At 39.5% G+C, this 24,600-nt stretch overlaps 2 protein-coding genes across 5 annotated transcripts in view; both read right to left on the bottom strand.

Moving 5' to 3' along the window:
- NMD3 (NMD3 ribosome export adaptor) overlaps nucleotides 1-24,600 on the bottom strand; it is a 288,544-nt gene that overhangs the window by 39,474 nt on the left and 224,470 nt on the right. For 2 of the 3 annotated variants that reach the window (XR_014076997.1, XR_014076998.1), the window contains one exon: nucleotides 6,209-6,281. The gene's annotated coding sequence lies outside the window, so the exon portion shown is untranslated. Of the gene's footprint in view, nucleotides 1-2,932; nucleotides 4,456-6,208; nucleotides 6,282-24,600 lie in introns of those variants that run through there. The other variant, XR_014076994.1, reaches the window with a different exon arrangement.
- Nucleotides 1-24,600, bottom strand: part of OTOL1 (otolin 1) — a 96,428-nt gene that overhangs the window by 52,912 nt on the left and 18,916 nt on the right. For both annotated transcript variants that reach the window (XM_081570735.1, XM_081570736.1), the window contains one exon: nucleotides 6,209-6,281. The gene's annotated coding sequence lies outside the window, so the exon portion shown is untranslated. Of the gene's footprint in view, nucleotides 1-6,208; nucleotides 6,282-24,600 lie in introns of those variants that run through there.

Raw genomic sequence — 24,600 nt, 5'->3', positions numbered from 1 at the left:
TCCTTTTTGAGCTCTAATTGTTGTACATAGTACATCCATAGCTTCCCTGGTGGCTCAGACAGTAAAAAGTCTGCCTGCAATGCAAGAGACTTGGGTTCGATCCCTGGGTTGGAAAGATCCACTGGAGAAGGGCATGGCAAACCACTTTAGTATTCTAGCCTGGCGGGCTACAGTCCATGGGGTCGCAGAGTCAGACACAACTGAGCAACTAAGCACAGCACAGCACACCAATATATGTCACAAACCCAACAATATGTTGCTCTAATTATTACTTTATATCATATTGTCTTTTAAAGAAGTTAAGAGAATGAAGGAGAGGAAGTACATATCTAGAGGTAATTAAATTATCTCCTCACTTACTATTTCTGGTTCTCTTCCTTTGTTCCCATAGATTCAAGTTACCATTTGGTGTTGTTTCCTTATTTCAGAATAGTCTAGTTCCCTTCCACTTTCTTTTATATGCTGCATTCCTGTGTCTTATAGGACCAATAATTCATTCATATACATAATTTCACACAATTGCTTTTTCCTCGCAATTTAGAGAAGAAATAAGCATCTTTTATAATTACAAAATTACATTCACCATTACTTTTTGGGTTTTGGTGTGTAATTGAATTAAGGTCTGAGGGTCATTTGCTTTTAGCCTGAAGAACTCTTTAGTATTTCAGATAAAATGATCTCCAAGCAACTAATTGTCTTCATTTTTACAGATCTGGGGATGCCTTTGTTTCATCTTTTTTGAAGAATTTGAGATTCTTAGTTGAAAATTTTTTTCTTTCAGTTCTTTGAAAATGTCATTGCAGTGCCTTCTGTCCTACATGGTTTCTGATGAAAAGTCATCTATTAATTTTACTAAGGTCTTCCCTGGTGGCTCAGATGGTAAAGAATCTACCTCCCATGCAGGAGACCCAGGTTTGATCCCTGAGTGGGAAGTTTCCCTAGAGAAGGAAATGGCAACCCACTCCAGTATTTTGACCTGAAAAATTCCACAGGCAGAGCAGCCTGGCAGGCCAGAATCCACAAAGTCGCAAAGAGTCGGACATGACTGAGCATGCACACAATGCAATCTTACTAAAGTTCTCTTGTATGTAAAGAGTACATTTTTCTCTTATTCTTTTTGAGATTTTCTCTTTGGCATTGGCTTTTACTCTTCTTACTACGATATGTTTGGGTATGGACCCCTTATGTTGACCTTGCTTGGACTAGGTGAGTGGTTTCCTAGGGCACATACATAACTCTACCCTTCCATTCCTTATATCTATACATTCCCCTAGGAAGCAACAGTCAAGACACTGTGCTTTAGAGTTACTTTAAATAATTCATTTATGTGTGTGATTATGACAGATTTTATTTTCTTGGGCTCCAAAATCACTGTGAATGGTGACTTCAGCCATGAAATTAAAAGATGCTTGTTCCTTTGAAGGAAAGCAATGACAAGCATAGACAGTGTATTAAAAAGCAGAGACATTACTTTGCTGACAAAGGTCCATATAGCTTTGACTATAGTCAAAGCTATGGTTTTTCCAGCAGGCATGCACAGATGTGAGAGCTGGACCATAAGAAGTCAAAGCACTGAAGAATTGATACTTTTGAACTGTGGTACTGGAGAAGAGTCTTGAGAGTCCCTTGGACAGCAAGGAGATCAAACCAGTCAATCCTAAAGGAAATCAATCCTGAATATTCACTGGAAGGACTGATGCTGAAGCTGAAGCTCCAATACTTTGGCCACCTGATGTGAAGAGCCAATTCATTGGAAAAGACCCTCATGCTAAGAATGGCAGAAGGCAAAAGAAGAAGAGGGCAGCAGAGGATGAGATGGTTAGATAGCATCACCATGAATTTGAGCAAGCTCTGGGAGATAGTGAAGGACAGTGGAATCTGGAGAGCTACAGTCCCAGTGTCACAAAGACACAACTGAAGAAACCTAGCATGCACCATAGTCTATTCAATCTGTTCCCCATGGACGGATATTTTGGTAGCATTTTGTTTATCAGTGTATTCATTTTCTACTGTTGCATAACAAATTACCACAAATTTAGTAACTTAAACAACACACATTGATTACCTCACAGTTTCTGTGGGTCACACAGGTTGTCTGAGTCCTCTGCTCAGCATCCCATTAGGCTGAAATCAAAGTGTTGGCCAAGACTAAGATATGATTTCATGTGAAACTCGGAGTTCTCTTTTACCTTCACTGGTATCTGCAGAATTCAGTTCCTTATGGTTGTAAAGTGAAATCCTCATTTCTTTTTTCGCTATCTGTCATCGGGTATGACTCTCAGAACTTAGAAATCTCCCTCAGGTAGGTCCTAACCACAGAACCCCTTCCAGAGGTCCTCTCACTTGTGAAGCTGACTTCTCTAAAGCCATCAACAGAATCTCTGTTTCAAGGACTCACCTGATTAGGTCATGCCAAGTCAGTATAATCCTCCTTTTGATTAACTCAAAATCAACTGGTTACGGACCTTAATGACATCTGAAAGATTCCTTTACTTTTGCCACATAAAGTAGCCTAATCCTGCGAGGGATATCCTATCATCTTCACAGATTCTGCCTGTACTGAAGAGGAGAGGGCTATACAAGGCATATGTTGGGGAGAGAGAAGAAATGGTTGAGAAGGGGTCTATCTTAGAATTCTACCTACTATATTTAGAATTACAAGTAATGCCTCAGTGAAAGGCTCTGTGCATTTATTATTTTGTGTTTGTTGCCAGTGTATCTTTAAGATGGATTCCTAGAAAAAAGAGTATGCATATGTTTCTCTATATTGTCAAAGTTCTCTCCACAGGGTCAGACAATTCTACATTTCCATCAGCAACATAAGAAAGAGGCAGCTTCCCAACAGACTCCCTAACAGAATATGATGACAGACTTTTTGGCTTTACCAATATAATTGGTAATAAATAGTATCTGACTGTAATTTAAATTTGTATTTTTCTTATTATGAGAGGATTTAAGCATTGTTTATATGTTTAAGAGACATTCTGAGCTATGAGTACAGTGTGCTCAAATTCTCTAGATTATAGAGATAAGAAAGAGCATTTGTCCTTGGGGAAGTTGATACAGCCACTATGGGAGACAGTATGGAGATTCCTTAAAAAAAACTAGGAATAAAACCACCACATGACCCAGCAATACCACTTCTAGACATATATCCTGAAGAAACCAAAACTGAAAAAGACACATGTACCCCAATGTTCATTGCAACACTATTTAGAATAGCTAGGACATGGGAGCAACCTAGATGTTCATCAACAGATGAATGGATAAAGAAACTGTGGTACATATACACAATGAGATATTACTCAGCCATAAAAAGGAACACATTTGGGTCAGTTCTGATGAGGTGGATGAACCTAGAGCCTATGATACAGAGTGAGGTAAGTCAGAAAGAGAAAGACAAATACTATATATTAATGCATATGTATGGAATCTAGAAAGATGGTACTGATGAAGCTATTTGCAGAGTAGCATTGGAGATGCAGACATAGAGAACAGACATATGGACAAAGATGGAGAGAGTAGCATGGAAGCATATATACTAACAAATGTAAATAGATAGCCAATGGAAATTTACTGTATGATGCAGGGAACTCAAACTGGGGCTCTGTAATAACTTAGAAAGGGTAGGAAAGGGTGGGGGGTGGGAGGGAGATTCAAGAGGGAGGGGATATATGTACATCTATGGTTAATTCATGTTGATGTATGACAAAAATCAAATCAATATTGTAAAGCAATCATCAATTAATTTTTAAAAATTCATGAAACCTAGGATATGATCCTAAAACTAATTTTATCTAAAAATACCCATGGGCATTTTTATATACAATGTATATCACTGCTCTAATGTTTATTGCTTTCACATCGGCAACATAGAAAAAAAAATCACTTTATTAAATTTTTTTCTCAATATTGTATGATTGTGATTTCTATCTTTCTTTTGACTTCCTGGTATATTATCCCTTTATTAACCTCATTCACTGTTCAAGTTTACTTCCCACCATGGGAGCCACAAAACCCAGATGCTTGTTCCCCAGCACCCCTGACATTTAGGACCTGGACTACTGGCACAGATTTGGCCAGTTAAATTCAGCCTGGCCCTCTCAGTTTGGACAAAGAAGCAGGAACAGCACAAGATCCATTACAGTGGCTGGGCCAGCAGCAGCTGGGTGTGATGTTCAAAGACTTTGGCAACAGTGGTGAAAACTGAGGCATCCAGAGCCCTCTAGAGGCAGCTATGTGCTTCCCTGAGTTTGGTTCTGTGGTGCAATCTTGGCCATGGCTCAAGCTGCCTCGTCTGCCCCTAGTCCCGCTGGCTTCACCAGGCTCCTCTGCCAGCCCTCCCAGAAACTCTGGGAATAGTCCTATCTTCTTTCAGGAAGACCCTTTGCTGCTTAATCAGTCCTGACCGGTACATTTCTTTTTTTTTTTCTTGCAGAAATTAGTGGCAACATCCTGAAATGTGAAATAAATCAAGTTGTTCGAATTAAATGAAAATTAGTTTGATATCTGCTCAGAAATGAGAATTCTGAAGCTATTTGGCAAGAATTAGAAGTTAAATTACAGTGATCTTTGACATAACACACTTGTCAGCTTTAATATCCAACTTATTTCCATTTCTGGTTTCTAATAAGTGCTTAATCACAAAGATGTGAATTATTATAACCTTTAAGACAGCTGGAGGCCTGGCTGCCCCCTTGATCTTTAGGTAAAATTTTCTTGTACTCAATAATTTCACGGCTCATGAAATCTAAAGCTCCATCTCAAAGTTTCTGCTCATCCTGCACCAACTAGCACTTACCTGCCCTCACCTCTAAGCTCTGTTGTCCTTACATCCTGCCTTATCCATACAACATCGACTCCATCTCAGCCACTTTTCACACACAAGCTTTTGTGTATAAATAGATTTGACTGAAATTTTTTGTGTGTGGAGAGGGGAGAGGAGAACAGAGAAAGGTCACATCAAGTAATGTTTTACTATTTTACTGACTCTAAATTTTTCTTTCTATTATACAAAGCAGGTGTGGCCATTCTAGGAAGCTTTGGGACTCATCCATCTCCATACACCAAGAGGGCTCCCCTTTTACCCAGTGATAATCTTACACCCTGCTTCTGTTGTTCCTGTACTTCTTTGTACTGACCTTCCCTAGTCTGCAAGAGGTAGTCACGTTGCCTTGAAAAAGATTAGGATTATAAAAGCAGGCACACACACACGAAAAAAAGGTAGCATGGGGTTTGGGAGGTTTTGTTGTATTTCTGGGTTTTGTTCACCTTTTGATTTCTGTTTTATGTCTATAATGAGCTGTTAAGTGGGAAACAGGAGAGTCCTGAGGGAAACAGGGCATGGAATTTAATCATAGTAATTTATTAGAAGGAAAATTGAAGGAGAGGCAGACAGTTCCACCTTCAAATCTCCAAGGGAACTAAATGAGGGATATCTGGGTAAGGAGGTGACTGGGAGAAGAGTGTGTACTGGAGCATCAGCTGAGAGGAGGGAGGAGGAAGAACTGAAGCACAAAGATGGGGTGGGGGATGGGGCAGCAAGTAAAGGAGCAGAGTCACCATCAAGCACAGCCACATCCCTAAATCAGCTTCTGCAAGGAACCTGATGGAATCTGAGCCAGTGCCCGGCCACCACCCATGGCCATTGCAGTGAGAGCCACAGACAGCTCAGTAACTTCACTGAGGGGCTCTGGCAACTTTCTTTCCATTGCTGATTGGCAGGGAGTGCTTGTCACATATGGAACATCTATCAGAAGGACATTTATCTGGACTCTACCACATCCAAAATGTGTCCTATAGACACTTCATTTTTCAACAGTAAAAGTCCCTGAGAGGGAGTTAGAGATATGGAGTTGCAAGCTACCAGTTCCAGCATCCGGGAAAACTGAACAATGACAAAATTCATCCCAGTTACACATTTATCCAAGTATGACTTCCAACAAAGTTCTCTCAAAGATGAATTCAGGGTTCAGCTCATAAATTTTCCAACGACTTCATTGCAGTAAATGAAATAAAAGCTAACATCACTTGATTTTTCACATTAAAATAATCTTCTGTCAAGCAACAATAGGATTCACCAGGTCTCTGAACTGACCACAAGTCAAGTCATCTCTTCTGGCTCCACATCAGTGATGGCACCTGTAGTAATCAGGGTTCTTCAAAAGGATATAGATATAGATAATATAGAAGTAAGAAATTGGCTTACATGATTATGGAGGCTAGCAAGTCCCACAAGGTCCAAGGTGTAGGTTTAATCCAAAGGCTGGCAAGTTTGAGACCTAGGAAGCAACAAAGTTTCAATTCAAGTTCAAAGGCAAAGGAAAAAACAATATCCCAATTCAAAGACAGGCAGAATGAATTCTAACACAGAAGAGGGTCAGCTGTTTTGTTCAGACTTTCAACTGATTAGATGAAGCTCACCCACATTAGGGAGGAGGATCTGTTTTACTCAACCTATCAATTTAAATGTCAAGCTCATCAAAAAATACCCCTACAGAAACACTCAGAATGGTGTTTCTGAGCACACCATGGCTTCATCAAGTTGACACATAAAATTAACCATCACAGTATTTTTAGCAAAGACTGAATCTTTGGTGCTATCTTTGTCACCAAGGAAAGAATTTCAAATTCAAACTTCTATTTTAAGGTTATCTGAGCAAAATAACTTTCAAATTAACTCTACCAAATTGCCAGGAGTCTATACAATGCTATCTTCTCAGTATCCTCATTTCCAAACTATAAAAGTATTTCATCTAGCATCAGAAAATTCACACATTTGGCCACCTCTACTAGTAACTTGGTCAAAGAGCTTGCTGTTTTTCTCAGTGGTACCCACAATTGTCACTGCAAAAACTTGAATCAAAAGATTTACTCAAGTATGTGACCAAAAATGTTTTCCAGGTAAGTCAGGCCATGAATGAGCTGCTCCCATATCAAAATTGAGAGTAGATTTACTTTCTTCTCTCTCTCTCAAAAAAAAGAGGGACTTCCCTCATGGTCCCGTAACTGAGATTCCTTGCTTCCAATGCAGAGGACCAGGGTTCAATTCCCAGTTAGGGAGCTGGATCCCACATGTTGCAACTACAGCTAAGACCTGGTACAGTCAAATAAATAAATATTAAAAGAAGAAGAAATCACCATCTGATAACCAACCACTTGTTTCAAGGTTTGCTCTTGAACCAGTAACTTGTCTAATAGAGAAGAACTTTGTATCTGGCTCCCATTTCTTGAAAAAACCTCTTTAAAAATGCTACTTATGAATTTAACACTTCTAGCAGTAAGCATGCCTTCCTTCAGGAATTTTGATAGGGTATTGATGCCAACACATACTCCTGTCAAAGGCAGTGCGTCATTGCAACATGTCACCAGGCAGGAAAACCAAGTGCAGTGCCAAGCATCCAGGGACCCCATCTGTACACAGGGTGTCATGATTTTCCTTTCAGGCAAAGTTTTGCTTGGCTAAGACACACTGCACCATTTTGAAGTTGATGACAACATTTCCAGTTTCCAAGAGAAGTTGGACCTTTTCTTTGATGGCATCAGCATGCACATAACAGACAGAAAACAGGAGCTGTCTGCACTAAAAAACATCATTCGTTTTGTTGACGAAACTACTGGTGGCAGCTCTATGATTGCCTGTGAAACATCAGGAGAAATGTCAACAGTTACACAGCGAGTCACATCATTTAGGACAGATGCTCCTTCAATTACCCTCCCCTGTTCCAAGCTCCCCCCAATGTAGCCATTCTCAGGGGAACAGGGTTTTATTGAGTCCTCTCTGAATGTAGGTAGCTTCTTTCCTTTCCTTGTATAATTAGCATTCTAGTGGTTTTTCTTTGGGGTCAAATCCAAGTGTTTATAAAATCTTAACCTTTTCAAATCAAGACTTTTCTGGACCTTTCCTGGTGGTCCAGGGGTTGAAACTTCACTTCCTGGTGCAGGAGGTGTGGGTTCGATCCCTGGTAGGGAAGCTGGGGTCCCATACACCTGAAGGCCAAAAGACCAGGCATGGAACAGACGCAATATTGAAACAAATTCAATAAAGACTTTTAAAAATAAAATGGTCCACATCAAAACAAAAATCTTTAAAAAAAAAAAAAAAAGACTTTTCCTTGAGACCTTCCAATGAGTTTTAGAATGAAAAGACACAAAGTACTCACTGGTTTTGTGGGATTAAGTATCTTATTAGCAAGAACTCAGCCACACTAAGAAGCACACCAGCTTTTGTATTGGAGACAAAACGGAAGCAAGTGAAATAGATGTCTCATCATTTTACCTCTGTGAGTGGCTCAGTTCTGGACCTGTCCTCATTCCTGCTTGGCTGACAGAGGGAGTCAAGCTTGGGTCCTTAAGCAGGTTCCACCACAGCTGTGGGAGAGGCAGACACGTCCTGCTCCCCTTGCACTGTGGGTGCCCCGTTCACTCCCCTCACTCCTTCCTTCTATGAGCAAGGGAAGGGGTTTAAGGAATGGTCATTGGTCCACATTTTATCAGCAGATAAAGCAACTTTTTCTTGAAGCCTTGCAGCCACGTTCCCGTTGCTTCTCTTTCATTTTCTTTCTTTAATCTAATTAGTACATTTATGTGACCCTGGCTCTTGGAGCAAGTCTCCAACATTCTTTGTGTTTCAGCAGCTCTTCCTGAGGCTGGGAAGATAAATCTGGTCAAAGTCTTCTCCTCAGACCCACCCATCTTAGTTTCTAAAAAAGATATTGAAGCCTTCTAGCCTTGAAATCTCTCCTGTCCTTTAATTGAGCTTGCCAGAAGAGCCTTAAATGGAGTTGTAGGGGGATCAGACAAGGGTCCAGTCAGGAAAATAGAAAGCACCCTAGTCACTTAAAATAGAAAAGAAATGAATGCAGGAGATTAGGCTAAAACATCACTGGAGGGCCCAGAGAAGACCAGAGGGGAAGGAGGGATCCAGAGATCAGGAGCTGCAGGAAGCCATGCTGTCCTCCCTGTGCAGAGGGATATTCGCTGTGGCTGCTTCTACCACTAATGCTGCCATGACCCCTGCAGGCACTTCCAGCTGCTGGAGCGAGAAGTCAGAGGGCTTCTTATCACACAGGAGTCCCCCTTCTTATCACACAGAAAGACTCTAACTGGAAAGCAGTTGTCAAGCTGGGAAATGAAGCTTACAGATTTCCTCCTTAATGGGACAAGACAAGCAGGGGGTTGAGTACACACAGAAAATAAGACATAATAAGTCTTGTGGATCAAAGACAAAGGACTTTATTCCTCAGAGCACAGCAGGTAGTATGATGCTTATGTTCACATCTGTTCTCCTGATCACCCAGCTCAAGTTCTGCAGGGCAAGGTCCAGTGGCCAATGTTGGATACCACACACACGGCGGGCTTGTATCCCAGCTTAGGAGCCCCAAGCTTAGGAAATCCCAGACTTTTAAAGGGAACCGTTAGCAATCCTGTGCAACCATTGCTCCAGAGAGAGAGGTTATTTTTATCACCCTGAAAAGCAAACAAATATACCCTCTACCCCAAAGTAAACATTATTGCTATCTGCCATGACTATTTGCATACAAATATCCTTGAAAGAAATAGTTGGGAACAAAGGTTGATATAAATCATGCAGAAATACAAAAGAAACCCATGAAGAATTATCTCCCACAAAAGCAACCAACAGATTTTTGAAACAACACTAGGGGAATTATTAGGAAGCCACTATCTGTAACCAGAGAGAGGATTTCCTTCACCTATGAAAGTTGCTCCTTTACTAAGTGAGCAGTTACCTTCCATCCAGCCAAATCAGGAGATGAACACTAATATCACTGGGGTGACAGAAAAAACAGACCACCATCTTTCTTAGTATGTGTGCGTTAGTCACTCAGTCACATCTGACTCTTTGTGACCCCAGGGACTGTAGCCCACCAGGCTCCTCAGTTCATGGAATTTTCCAGGCAAAAATACTGGAATGGGCACCCATTCCCTTCTCCAGGAGAGTTTTCCTGACTCAGACCTCGAATCCAGGTCTCCTGCACAGCAGGCAGATTCTTTACCATCTGAGCCACCAGGGAAGCCCAACCATCTTTCTTGAGACATTAGCAAACAATCAAAGAGGAAGGACAATAAAAAAATTTCTGGACATAAATGAGGTTTCTTTTGGTAATTGACTCATTTGGAAAGGAAGTACATCAGAATGACTTTAGGATCTAACAATTTTGTATTAAGAGGTGGGTGTCTTGAAACGACTGAGACAGTGATAACTTTTCAAGAATTCCCTGCCAATATTTACAACACAACTAAATGTATAAACATACCAGATTTACATTTGTCCATCAATTGACAGTTTTTTATTTTCATAAATTCCACTACCAAGCACTGTGCTAAGTACTAAAGGCAAAGTTGAACAAGACAGACAAGACCCCTCCCTTCATAAGGGTTATATTCCAATGAAATAGACACATAGGAAGCAAGAAAAGAAATGTATAGATTCAAAAATTACACATTTAGAGAGATGCTGCAAAGGAGATAAATGGGGAACTGTAGGAGAGGCAAAGTTTAATCAGATAAGGTGAAAGTGTGGAATTAGCTCAATCATGTACAACTCTTTGCGACCCCATGGACTTTAGCCTGCCAGGCTCTTCTGTCCATGGAATTCTCCAGGCCAGAATACTAGAGTGGGTAGCTGTTCCCTTCTCCAGGGCATATTCCCAATTCTGGGATCAAACCCAGGTCTCCAGCACTGCAAGTGGATTCTTTACCACCTGAGCCACCAGGGAAGCCTAGATAAGGTGAAGGTATATTATTTAAAATCAGTGTAATGGGAAGATGGTGGAGTAGAAAGACCCTGAGTGCACCTCCTTTCATAGGCACACCAAAATTACAATGATCTGCAGAACAATCATCAGTGAAAAAGATCAGAAAGTACCAGAAAAGATCTTCTACAACTAAAGATATAAAGATAGATCCACAAAAAGATGGGTAAGGGGGGCAGAGTCATAATATGGTAAAATCTACACTCTCTTGTAGGCAAACCACAGATGAGAAAATAATTACAACTCCAGATGTTCTCCCCAAGGAGCAAGGGTCTGAACCCCACATTGAGCTCCCGAGTCCAGGGTCTTGTGCTAGAAAGACGAAACCCTAGAACATTTGGCTTTGAAGACTAGTGGGGCTTTCAGGAGTCCCAGAGGGCTGAAGAAAATAGAGACCCACTCTTAAAGGGTGTACACAAAATCTTACATGCTCCAGGACCCAGGGCAGAAGCATTAATTTGAAAGGAGCCAGGGTCAGATCCACCGGTGGATCTTGGAGGGTCTAAAAAAACAAAAGAAAATCTCAATGAAACTATGAGCAGGCTCCTTGAAAAGATAAGTAAAACTGATAAAATTTTAACCAGATTCATCAAGAAAAAAAAAGAGGAGGTCCAAATCAATATAGTCAGAAAAGAAAAAGGAGAGGTTACAACTGACAACACAGATATATGAAGGATCACAAGATATAAAAATTAACAACTATGTGCCAATACAGTTGACAACTTAGAAGAACTGGACAAGTTCCTAGAAATGCACAATCTACCAAGACTGAACCAGGAAAAAATAGAAAATATGAACAAATCAATTACAAGTGCTGAAATTAAATCAGTTATTTTCAAAAAGCAACATATAAAAGTCCAGGACCAGATGGCTTCACAGATGAATTCTACAAAACATTTAGGAAAAAGTCAACACCTTTTTCAAACTATCCTTTTCAAACTATTCCAAAAGCTGCAGAGGAAGTACTGTTTCTGAACATGTTCTATGAGGACAGTCTCACCTTGATATCAAAAACAGACCAAAATATCACATAAAAAGAAACTTAGAGGCCAATATCACTGATAAACATAGATGCAAAAATCTTCAATAAAATATTAGCAAATCAAATTCTACAATATATTAAAAAGCTCATATCAGATCCAAGCAGGATTTATCCCAGAGATGACAGGATGGTTCAATATCCACAAATCAATCAATGTGATAAATCACATTAATAAACTGAAGAAAAGCCATATGATCATCTCATTATACACAAAAAAAACTTTTGACAAAATTCAAAGAAACAAACTCACAGATATAGAGAACAAACTCATGGTTACCAGTGGGGAGAGGGAAGTAGGAAGAGGCAAGATAGGGGCAGAAGATTCAGAGGTACAAACTACTATGTATAAAATAAATAAGGTGCAAAGATTTATTGTACAGCATAAGGAACAAAGCCAATATTTATAATAACTATAAATGGAGTATAATCTATAAAAATGTTGAATAACTGTGTTGTACACTTGAAAATAATATAATTTTATAAGTCAAATGTACTTCATTTTTAGAAAATTATCACAATGAGTGAAAAAGAGCCAGATCCACAAAAAGTCAGGGAAGAGTCTTCCTAGCAGAGCAAACCGCCAAAGCAAAGATCTTGAATCAGGAAAGTTGCAGGAGCTGACAGAAGGCCTATGTGACTGCAGCCTAGTCTATTTTACGAATGTAAAATCTGAATTATAAAACACTTATCACCATTTCTTTCAGAACACTTTGTTTACATTTATAAAATAATAACAGACCTTGATCATCAGTAGCTGATGAAATTTTAATCTTTCTTAAGAGTTTAGAAGACTATGGTTGTACATACTCCTAGTCTCTTTTGCATTGCCCCCCACACCCCCACCCACCACTTCCTCCCTTACTAAAGCCATACAGAAGCTTACCCTGCCACTTTGCCCCTCTAGATGTCACTGGGGTTACCAGAAAGCTTGCTGTTACTGTCATCTCACATCATCTTCTTCAGACTGCTCCTTCAGCACCCCAGGAGTGTCTGTCACTCCCTGCTATGGCTTTGGGGTGGGCTCTCCCTGGCTCTTGTAATTCCCCTACCTACCCCACAAAACTTGACCCAATCGCCTTGAAAGGTTGCAGCCCTCTCTCCCCTGGAGACTGGGAGGAGTTAGATGCACAAGTTTCCCTTCTCCTCTACCACTATTAAGTGGCCCGGGGCTAGCTCAACAGGCAGTGCAGGCATGTTCAGACACTTTTCAGAAAGGGATCACTACATGGGAGGGGAGATGTTATGGTTCAGCTGATGTAGATGCTTTCTCAAGCCTCTTCATTCCAAAAATCTTCCTTCCCACTGGAAGAATGTTCATCTCCTGGGTTTTTCTTCTGTCTCCCCTTACTATGTCCCAAGTCAGGGTGCATGGCCTTGAGTGTCTTCTGCCTCAACCGAGGAGATGGTTTTATGCATCTCACCTCCCAAGATCTTAGAAAAGGAGAGTTTCGGTCCTTCAAATAAATGAGCATCCATCTCCTAACTCAAAGTCTCTTTTTAAGTCTCACCAGCGAGAGCTATGGTCCTACTGGCTCCTTTCTCAGCTGACGTATAAAATAGCCTACCCATTGACTTCTGGCAAGACTGTCATAAGGTGCCTTGAGACTTTCCTCAGTTCATACCTAAATAATCCCTTAGGGTAGCCTCATATTCAGTATCCAAGCATACTCATGAGACCTCCCATGAAGACAGTGGACCCTGCATTTCCTGAAACAAGTTGGAACTGTAATAAAATACCCTTATTATTGTGCTCTAAGAAGCCACACATGGAAAAAAGCAAAAAGTATGTTAATAATACTTTCCTGTAACTCCTTTTGATAGGTCACAGTTAATTTATATTCAAAAGAATAGTCAATGTACCTAGGATAGGGAAATCCCCGTGGCTTAGTTTTCTGTCTTCTTGGACAAAATGACTAAAGATTTTATAAAAGTTAATTTCTAAATATACTTTGCTCAATATTTTTATGGAATAAAGTTGGGGAAAATGATGTGATACACCCCTGTCAATAGAAAACAAATTTGAGATGATGAATTCTTTTTTCGTAATCCCATGGTGCCTTTTCTCCTATAGAGATGGAAGCTTCTCATCAAAAAGATACTGGACATACCTACTTTGACCCAGAAGGATTCTTTGAGTTATTTTACCAAAAACTTGTGTTCATATTCAAGTCTGCTGCGCGCAGCTTTTATCATTTGCAATCAGAAATTAACAAATATTTCATAGAGTCACTTTAATCATTTTGTCCCAGTTTTTATTGTTATTCAAGCACACAATTCAATAATAGTAACCTACTTTATACTGAAACTGACTGAAAGAATCTGTAGACTTGGCTTCAAGGTCCTGTTATCTTGTCCTGCAAATTCCTTTTCCTCTTTGGGTCTCTGACTATTGATTTATTCAGATAAGCAGACAAGCTTAGTTTATAAGAATAAGAAAACTGGAGAACAATCACCTAGAGGTGACTCCTAGGCCCATCACATCCTAGCAATTGTAGCTCTTTTGAAGGGTAAATTGCTTACTTCATGAATTTAAGCCTTCATTTCTGCATCTACAAGAGGTGGATGATAGTATTTATCCTGTGTAATAGGTTCAGCGTGGAGCCAGATAACCCCCAGCAAAGTGAAAGCGAAAGTCACTCACTCGTGTCCAACTCTTTGTGACCCCATGGACTATACAGTCCATGCAATTCTCCAGGCCAGAATACTGGAGTGGGTAGCCTTTTCCTACTCCAGGGGATCTTCCCAACCCAGGGATCAAACCCAGGTCTCCCCCACTGCAGGCGGATTCTTTACCAGCTGAGCCACCAGGGAACTCCAAGAATACTGGAGTGGGTAGCCTACCCCTTCTCCAGAGGATCTTCCCAACCCAAGAATCAAATCAGGCTCTCCTGCATTGCAGGTGGATTCTTTACCAGCTGAGCTACCTAGGAAGTCCCAACCACCAGCAAGGACTTGATAAAATGGCAGTTCTAACTGCTTTTTTAAAAGTTGCTCCTACACACACCTACAATATATAAAATGGATTATCAGCAAAGACCTACTGTATAGCACAGGGAACTCTACTCAATATTCTGTAACAACCTATGTAGGAAAAGAAACTGAAAAGGAATAGATATATGTATATGTATGGCTGTCTGAGGAGGCCTTACAAATAGCTGGGAAAAGAAGAGAAGCAAAAAGCAAAGGAGAAAAGGAAAGATATTCCCATCTGAATGCAGAGTTCCAAAGAATAGCAAGGAGAGATAAGGAAGCCTTCCTCAGTGATCAATGCAAAGAAATAGAGGAAAACAACAGAATGGGGAAGACTAAAGATCTCTTCAAGAAAATTAGAGATACCAAGGGAAAATTTCATGCAAAGATGGTCTCGATAAAGGACAGAAATGGTATGGACCTAAGAGGAGCAGAAAATATTAAGAAGAGGTGGCAAGAATATACAGAAGAACTGTACAAAAAAGATCTTCACAACCCAGATAATCACGATGGTGATATCACTCACCTAGAGCCAGACATTCTGGAATGTGAAGTCAAGTGGGCCTTAGAAAGCATCACTATGAACAAAGCTAGTGGAGGTGATGGAATTCCAATTGAGCTATTTCAAATCCTGAAAGATGATGCTGTGAAAGTGCTGCACTCGATATGCCAGCAAATTTGGAAAACTCAGCAGTGTCCACAGGACTGGAAAAGGTCAGTTTTTATTCCAATCCCAAAGAAAGGCAATGCCAAAGAATGCTCAAACTACCTCACAATTGCATTCATCTCACACGCTAGTAAAGTAATGCTCAAAATTCTCCAAGCCAGGCTTCAACAATACGTGAACAATGAACTTCCAGATGTTCAAGCTGGTTTTAGAAAAGGCAGGGGAACCAGAGATCAAATTGCCAACATCCGCTGGATCATCAAAAAGGCAAGAGAGTTCCAGAAAAACATCTATTTCTGCTTTATTGACTATGCCAAAGCCTTTGACTGTGTGGATCACAATAAACTGTGGAAAATTCTGAAAGAGATGGGAATACCAGACCATCTGACCTGTCTCTTGAGAAACCTGTATGCAGGTCAGGAAGCAACAGTTAGAACTGGACATGGAAGAACAGACTGGTTCCAAATAGGAGAAGGAGTATGTCAAGGCTGTATATTGTCACCCTGCTTATTTAACTTATATGCAGAGTACATCATGAGAAATACTGGGCTGAAAGAAACACAAGCTGGAATCAAGATTGCCGGGAGAAATATCAATAACCTCAGATATGCAGATGACACCACCCTTATGGCAGAAAGCAAAGAAGAACTAAAGAGTCTCTTGATGAAAGTGAAAGAGGAGAGTGAAAAGTTGGCTTAAAGCTCAACATTCAGAAAACTAAGATCATGACATCTTGTCCCATCACTTCATAGGAAATAGATGGGGAAACAGTGGAAACAGTATCAGACTTTATTTTGGGGGGCTCCAAAATCACTGCTGATGGTGATTGCAGTCATGAAATTAAAAGACGCTTACTCCTTGGAAGGAAGGTTATGACCAACCTAGATAGCATATTTAAAAGCAGAGACATTACTTTGCCAACAAACGTCCATCTAGTCACGGCTATAGTTTTTCCAGTGGTCATGTATGGATGTGATAGTTGGACGATGAAGAAAGCTGAGTGCCGAAGAATTGATGCTTTTGAACTATGGTTTTGGAGAAGACTCGTGAGAGTCCTTTGGACTGCAAGAAGATCCAACCAGTCCATCCTAGAGGAGATCAGTCCTGGGTGTTCACTGGAAGGACTGATGTTGAAGCTGAAACTCCAATACTTTGGCCACCTCATGTGAAGAGTTGACTCACTGGAAAAGACCTTATTGCTGGGAAGGATTGGGGGCAGGAGGAGAAGGGGATGATAGAGGATGAGATGGTTAGATGGCATCACAGACTCGATGGACATGGGTTTGGGTAAACTCCGGGAGTTGGTGATGGACAGGGAGGCCTGACATGCTGCGATTCATTCCAGTGGTCATTTATGGATGTGAGAGTTGGACAGTGAAGAAAGCTGAGCACCGCAGAATTGATGCTTTTGAACTGTGGTTTGGAGTAGACTCTTGAGATTCCCTTGGACTGCAAGGAGATCCAATCAATCCATCCTAAAAGAGATCAATCCTGGGTGTTCACTGGAAGGACTGATGTTGAAGCTGAAACTCCAATACTTTGGCCACCTCTTGTGAAGAGTTGACTCATTGGAAAAGACCCTAATGCTGGGTAGGATTGGGGGCAGGAGGAGAAGGGGACAACAGAGGATGAGATGGTTGGATGGCATCACTGACTCGATGGACATGGGTTTGGGTAGACTCCAGGAGTTGGTGATGGACAGAGAGGCCTGGTGTGCTGCAATTCATGGGGTCACAAAGAGTCGGACATGACTGAGAGACTGAACTGAACTGAACTGATAAAACACAAGCTACTTAGTAACCCAGTGCAATGCCTTTGCTGGAACCAGCCAGTTGAATTGTTCAGAAAACAGATTTCTTAACACAACACTGTAAATCAACTATACTTCAATTTTAAAAAGAAAGAAAACACATTTTTCTGTTCTATTTCATTTTTCTCTAAAATGGCAGTTTTATCACTAGTTTGTGGTGATGAATTGTTTTTAATTAATTGATTGGTTCTCTGAGACCAAGAACGCATTAAAAAGAACCCTCCTCTTGATAATGAGTATTATTTCACTCCATCTACCTCACTTTGGGAAACAGTGGCAAGGGTGGAAGTTATAGTCGGCTGGGCATACAGGTGCCACCCGGCCATTTGCACCTGGGTCATTGCAGAGCTCTTTTAAAGTAAGTCTGATGACAGAGGAGGTTTGTTTAAAACGCTTTGTTGCACTGCGAGACCAATAACATGTTGGGCAGTCCAAAGATAGAACAGGGTTATAGGCCCCTAGACGGCTCATCAGAGAGCTTGTGTGAGTAAATTGGAAACCATACACCTGAAAAAACAGGGCAGTAGATGCTATTGTAAAAGTGATGTAAAGGAACTCTGCTCCCCAAAGAGAGGAGCCGTTAAAATGGCTCCTGATACTTACTCACACATGCTGTTAACAGAAATAGAGAAAAAATAATGCTAAGAAGTCATGTCTTTGGGGACAAAATACTTTTAAAATCTCTCAAAATATGTGAGAGGAGATTGTGAGTGAACCACTGTTATGGAGCGTTAACATACAACAAATCTGCTAGGCTTTAATTTATGTAGAAATGACATAATTTTTAATGAAGTAACTAGCAACAAATAAGGAAAAGGGGCCAATAGATTACAAAATTAAAACAGAAAGTATAGCAGAAGATAAAAGCAAATGAGATTTCATTTCATAGTTTAAACAACAATGTTTTGCATTTAAATGAAACTCTACCTTAAAATACAGCATATGTTAAAAGAAGAAAAACAAGTTTTCTCATTTTATGGAGGAGAGCAGATGCGCTCAGGTGGAGAACTCTTTCTTCTACTCTTCAACACATTCACTATGTATTAAAATACATATATCATTTTCTCATAGTCAAATGTCAGATATGGATTCAATTAAACTATGTTTTAACATTATGTAAGAATTTTGTGGGAAGCTATAAGGTTTTGATTTAACTGCTATCATAAAAATTTTTAGAAATTTCAAGTAAACTAAAGACTCTGCACAACAAGGAAACAGAAAAGAAAACAACTTTACCCAAGAAAGTTCACTTGAGCTAATAAATCGACGTTAGGTTACAAAATCACTGAGTGACATCCTAAAGAAGCTTCCCTCCATCCTTTAAGGGCTTCCCAGGTGGCTCGGTGGTAAAGAATCTACCTGAAATGCAGGAGGCATGAGAGAGGTGGGTTCAGCCTCTGAGTGGAGAAGATCCCCTGGAGGAGGAAATGGCAACTCCAGTATTCTTGCCTGGAAAATCCCATAGACAGAGGAGTCTGCTGGGCTATAGTCCAGAGGGTTGCAAAGAGTCAGACGTGACTGAGCAAGCATGAGTGAGCATCCATCCTTAAAATGATGAAAAAATAGATGAAAGAAGTTTGGCCATATTCTTTAGTCTCATAGAAAACACCAATTTTATTAGGAGCATTTCTCCATGTTAACCACAAGCTCAGACTATCAATGTATACTCCCCTGATACATGTGCACACACACACACACAATCCCACATATTCATACTCACATACACACATACACATACGTTCACAGGCACACACAGTCAGTAGCCCCTTTATTGAGGTTCTAGTGACTGGACCACCATTCAACCTATCCCCGGCGCCATCTTTGCTCAGTTCAGTTCAGTTCAATCACTCAGTCATTTCTCCGACTATTTGCGACCCCATGGACTGCAGCAATTCAGGCTTCCCAGTCCATCACCAACTCCTGGAGCTTGCTCAAACTCATGTCCATTGAGTCAGTGACACCATCCAGCCATCTCATCCTATGTCGTTCCCTTCTCCTATGGCCTTCAATCTTTCCCAGAATTAGGGTCTTTTTTAATGAGTCAGTTCTTCGCATCAGGTGGTTAAAGTATTGGAGCTTCAGCTTCAGCATCAGTCCTTCCAATGAATATTCAGGACTGATTTCCTTTAGGATTGACTGGTTGGATCTCCTTGAAGTCCAAGGGACTCTCGAGTCTTCTCCAATACCAAAGTTCAAAAGCATCAATTCTTCAGTTCTCAGATTTCTTTATAGTCCAACTCTCATATCCACACATGACTACTGAAATAGCTTTGACTAGATGGACCTTTGTCAGCAAAGTAATGTCTCTGCTTTTTAATATGCTGTCTAGATTGGTCATAGCTTTTCTTCCGAGGAGCAAGTATCTTTTAATTTCATGGCCGCAGTCACCATCTGCAGGGGTTTTGGAGCCCAAGAAAATAAAGTCTCTTACCGTTTCCTTTGTTTCCCCCTTTTCTTTGTCATGAAATGATGGGACTAGATACCATGATCATACTTTTTTAATGTTGAGTTTTAAGCCAGCTTTTTTGCTCTCTTTTTTCACTTTCATCAAGACGGTCTTTAGTTCTTCTTCGCTTTCTGCCATAAGGGTGGTGTCATCTGCATATCTGAGGTTATTGGTAATTCTCCCAGCAATCTTGATTCCAGCTTGTGCTTCATCCAGCCTGGCATTTTACATGATATACTCTGCATATAAGTTAAATAAGCAGGGTGACAATATACAGCCTTGACGTACTCCTTTTCCTATTTGGAACCAGTATGTTGTTCCACGTCCAGTTCTAACTGTTGCTTCCTGACCTGCATACAGGTTTCTCAAGAGACAGGTCAGATGGTCTGGTATTCCCATCTCTTCCAGAATTTTCCACAGTTTATTGTGATCCACACAGTCGAAGGCTTTGGCATAGTCAATAAAGCAGAAATAGATGTTTTTCTGGAACTCTCTTGCTTTTTTGATGATCCAGTGGATGTTGGCAATTTGATCTCTGGTTCCTCTGCCTTTTCTAAAACCAGCTTGAACATCTGGAAGTTCATTGTTCACGTATTGTTGAAGCCTGGCTTGGAGAATTTTGAGCATTACTTTGCTAGTCTGTGAGATGAGTGCAATTGTGCAGTAGTTTGATTTTCTTTGGCATTGCCTTTCTTTGGAATTGAAATGAAAACTGACCTTTTCCATTCCTGTGGCCACTGCTGAGTTTTCCAAATTTGCTGGCATATATTGAATGCAGCACTTTAACAGCATCATCTTTTAGAATTTGAAATAGCTCATCTGGAATTCCATCACCTCCACTAGCTTTGTTTGTAGTGAGGCTTCCTAAGGTCCACTTGACTTCACATTCCAGGATGTCTGGCTCTAGGTGAGTGAACACACTATCGTGGTTATCTGAGTTATGAAGATCTTTTTTGTATAGTTATTCTGTGTATTCTTTTTTTCTTTTTAATTTATTTTTTATTGAAGGATAATTGCTTTACAGAATTTTGTTGTTTTCTGTCAAACCTCAACATGAATCAGCCGTAGGTATACATATATCCTCTCCCTTTTGAACCTTCTTCCCATCTCCCTCCCCATTCCACCACTCTAGGTTGATACAGAGACCCTGTTTGAGTTTCCTGAGCAAATTCCTGTTGGCTATCTATTTTACATATGGTAATGTAAGTTTCTATGTTACTCTTTCCATATATCTCATCCTCTCCTCCCCTCTTCCCATGTTCATAAGTCTATTCTCTATGATTTGTGTTTCCATTGCTGCCCTGTAAATAAGTTCTTCAGTACCATTCTTCTAGATTCCATTTATATGTGTTAAAATACAATATTTATCTTTCTCTTTCTGACTCACTTCAGTCTGTATATTAAGTTCTAGGTTCATCCACTTCATCAGAACTGACTCATTACTTATGGCTAAGTAATATTCCATTGTATATATGTACCACAACTTCATCCATTCATCTGTCGATGAACATCTAGGTTGCTTCCAAGTTCTAGCTATAATAAATAGTGCTGCAATAAACAATGGGATTCACGTGTTTTTTCAATTTTGGTTTCCTCAAGGTATATGCATACCATCTTCCAAAGTGGCTGTATCAATTTACATTCCCATCAACAGTGCAGGATCATTCCCTTTTCTCCATACCCTCTCCAGCATTTATTGTTTGTAGACTTTTTGATGATGGCCATTCTGACTAGTGTGAGGTGATATCTCATTGTAGTTTTGACTTGCATTTCTCTAATAATGAGTGATGTTAAGCATCTTTTTATGTGTTTGTTAGCAATCTGCATGTCTTCTTTGGAGAAATGTCTTATTAGGTATTTTCCCCAATTTTTGAATGGGTTGTTTGTTTTTCTGACATTGAGTTGTATGAGCTGCTTGTATATTTTGGAAATTAATCCTCTGTCAGCTGTTTCATTTGCTTATTTTCTCCCATTCTAAAGGTTGTCTTTTCACCTTGCTTATAGTTTCCTTTGCTGTGCAAAAGCTTTTAAGTTTAGTCAGGTCCCACTTGTTTACTTTTGTTTTTATTTCCACTACTCTAGGAGGTGGGTCATAGAGGATCTTGCTTTGATTTATGGCATCAAGTGTTCTGCCTATGTTTTCCTCTTAGAGTTTTATAGTTTCTGGTCTTACATTTAGGTCTTTAATCCATTTTGAGTTTATCTTTGTGCATCGTGTTAGGAAGTGTTCTAATTTCATTTTTTTACATGTAGCTGCTCAGTTTTCCCAGTACCATTTATTGAAGAGACTGTCTTTGCCCCATTGTATATTCTTTCCTCCTTTGTCAAAAATAAGGTACCCATAGGTGTATGGGTTTATTTCTGAGCTTTCTATCTTGTTCCATTGGTCTATATTTCTGTTTTTGTGCCAGTACCATACTGTCTTGATGACTGTAGCTTTGTAGTATAATCTGAAGTCAGGAAGGTTGATTCCTCCAGTGCCATTTTTCTTTCTCAAGACCGCTTTGGCTATTCAGGGTCTTTTGTGTTTCCATATGAATTGTGAAATTCTTTGTTCTAGTTCTGTGAAAAAAAATGCCATTGGTAATTTGATAGGGATAGCATTGAATCTGTAGATTGCATTTGGTAGTATAGTCATTTTCACAATATTGATTCTTCCTACCCAGGAACATGGAATATCTCTCCATCTGTTTATGCCGTCTATGATATCATTCTTTAGTGTCTTATAATTTTCTGTGTATAGTTCTTTTGTCTCCTTAGGTAAGTTTATCCCTAGATATGTAATTCTTCTTGTTGCAATGGTGAATGGGATTGATTCCTTAATTTCTCTTTCTGAGTTTTCATTGTTAGTATATAGAAATGCAAGTGATTTCTCTGTATTGATTTTGTATCATGCAACTTTGCTAAATTCACTGATCAGCTCTAGCACTTTTCTGATACTATCTTTAGGTTTTTCTGTGTAGAGTATCATGTCATGTGCAAACAGTGAGAGCTTTACTTCTTTTCCAATCTGGATTCCTTTTATTCCTTTTTCTTCTCTAATTGCTCTAGCTAAGACTTCCAGAAATATGTTGAATAATAGTGGTCAAAGTGGGCACCCTTGTCTTGTTCCTGATCTTAGGGAGAATGCTTTCAGTTTTTAACCATTGAGAATAATGCTTGCTGTAGGCTTATCATATATGGCCTTTACTATGTTGAGGTAGGTTCCTTCTATGCCCACTTTTTTGAAGAGTTTTGATCATAAATAGGTGCTAAATTTAGGTATCAAAGGCTTTTTCTGCATCTATTGAGATTATCCTATGGTTTTTATCTTTCAATTTGTTAATATGGTCTATCACCTTGACTGACTTGCATATATTGAAGAATCCTTGCATTCCTGGAATAAACCCAAGTTGATCATGGTGTAGGAGCTTTTTAATATGTTATTGAATTCTGTTTGCTAAAATTTTGTTGAGGATCTTTGCTCAACATGTTCATGTTGTTCAACAGTGATATTGGTCTGTAGTTTTCTTTTTTTGTGTTGTCTTCGGTTTTGGTATCAGGATGATGGTGGCCTCATAGAATGAGTTTGGAAGTGTTCCTTCCTCTGCAATTTTCTGAAAGAGTTTTAGAAAGATAGGCATTAGCTCTTCTCTAAATGTTTGATAGAATTCTCCTGGGAAGCCATCTGGTCCTGGGCTTTTGTTTTTTGGGAGATTTTTTATCACAGCTTCAATTTCAGTGCTTGTAATTGGGTTGTTCATTTCTATTCTTACTGGTTCAGTCTTGGAAGATTGAACTTTTCTAAGAATCTGTCCATTTCTTCAAGATTATCCATTTTACTGCCAAATAGTTGTTCATAATAGTCTCTTATAATCCTTTGTATTTCTGCATTGTCTGTTGTAATCTCTCCTTTTTCATTTCTAATTCTGACGATTTGATTCTTCTCTTTTTCTTGATGAGTCTAGCTAAAGGTTTGTCAATTTTGTTTATCTTCTCAAAGAACCAGCTTTTAGTTTTATTAATATTTACTACTGTTTCTTTCATTTCTTTTTCATTTATTTCTGCTCAGATCTTAATGATTTCTTTCCTTCTACTAATTTTGGGGCTTTTTGTTCTTCTTTTTCCAGTTGTTTTAGGTGTGAAGTTAGGTTGTCTATTCCATGTTTTTCTTGTTTCTTGAGGTAGGATTGTATTGCTATAAACTTCCCGCTTAGAACTGCTTTAGCTGCATCCCATAGGTTTTGAGTTATCATATTTTCATTGTCATTTGTTTCTAGAAATTTTTTTATTTCCTTTTTGATTTCTTCAATAACCTGTTGGCTATTTAGAAACATGCTGTTTAATCTCCATGTGTTTGTGTTTCCTACAGTTTTTTTCTTGTAATTGATATCTAGTCTCACAGTGTTGTAGTCAGAGAAGATGCTTGATATAATTTCAATTTTCTTAAATTTTCTGAGGTTTGATTTGTGACCCAAGATGTGGTCTATCCTGGAGAATGTTCCATGTGCACTTGAGAAGAAAGTGTATTCTTCTGCATTTGGATGGAATGTCCTGAAGATATCAATGAGATTCATCTCATCTAATGTATCATTTAAGACTTGTGTTTCCCTATTAATTTTCTGTTTTGATGATCTGTCCACTAGTGAGGGTGTTAAAGTCTCTTCCTATTATTATGTTACTGTCAATTTCTCCTTTTATGTCTGTTAATGTTTGTCTTATGTTTTGAGGTGCTCCTATGTTGGATACACAGATATTTACAATTGTTATGTCTTCCTCTTGGATTGATCCCTTGATCATTATGTAGTGTCCTTTCTTATCTCTTATAATCTTCTTTATTTTAAGGTCTATTTTGTCTGATATGAGGATTGCTACTCCAGCTTTCTTTTGCTTCCCATTTTCATGAAATGT

The sequence above is a fragment of the Giraffa tippelskirchi genome, chromosome 2 (assembly GCF_054371585.1).
Source record: "Giraffa tippelskirchi isolate mGirTip1 chromosome 2, T2T-mGirTip1v1.2.pri, whole genome shotgun sequence".
Classification (NCBI taxonomy): domain Eukaryota; kingdom Metazoa; phylum Chordata; class Mammalia; order Artiodactyla; family Giraffidae; genus Giraffa; species Giraffa tippelskirchi.
The sequence above is the reverse complement of the archived record's forward strand: the minus strand, read 5'-3'. Positions and strand labels throughout refer to the sequence as shown.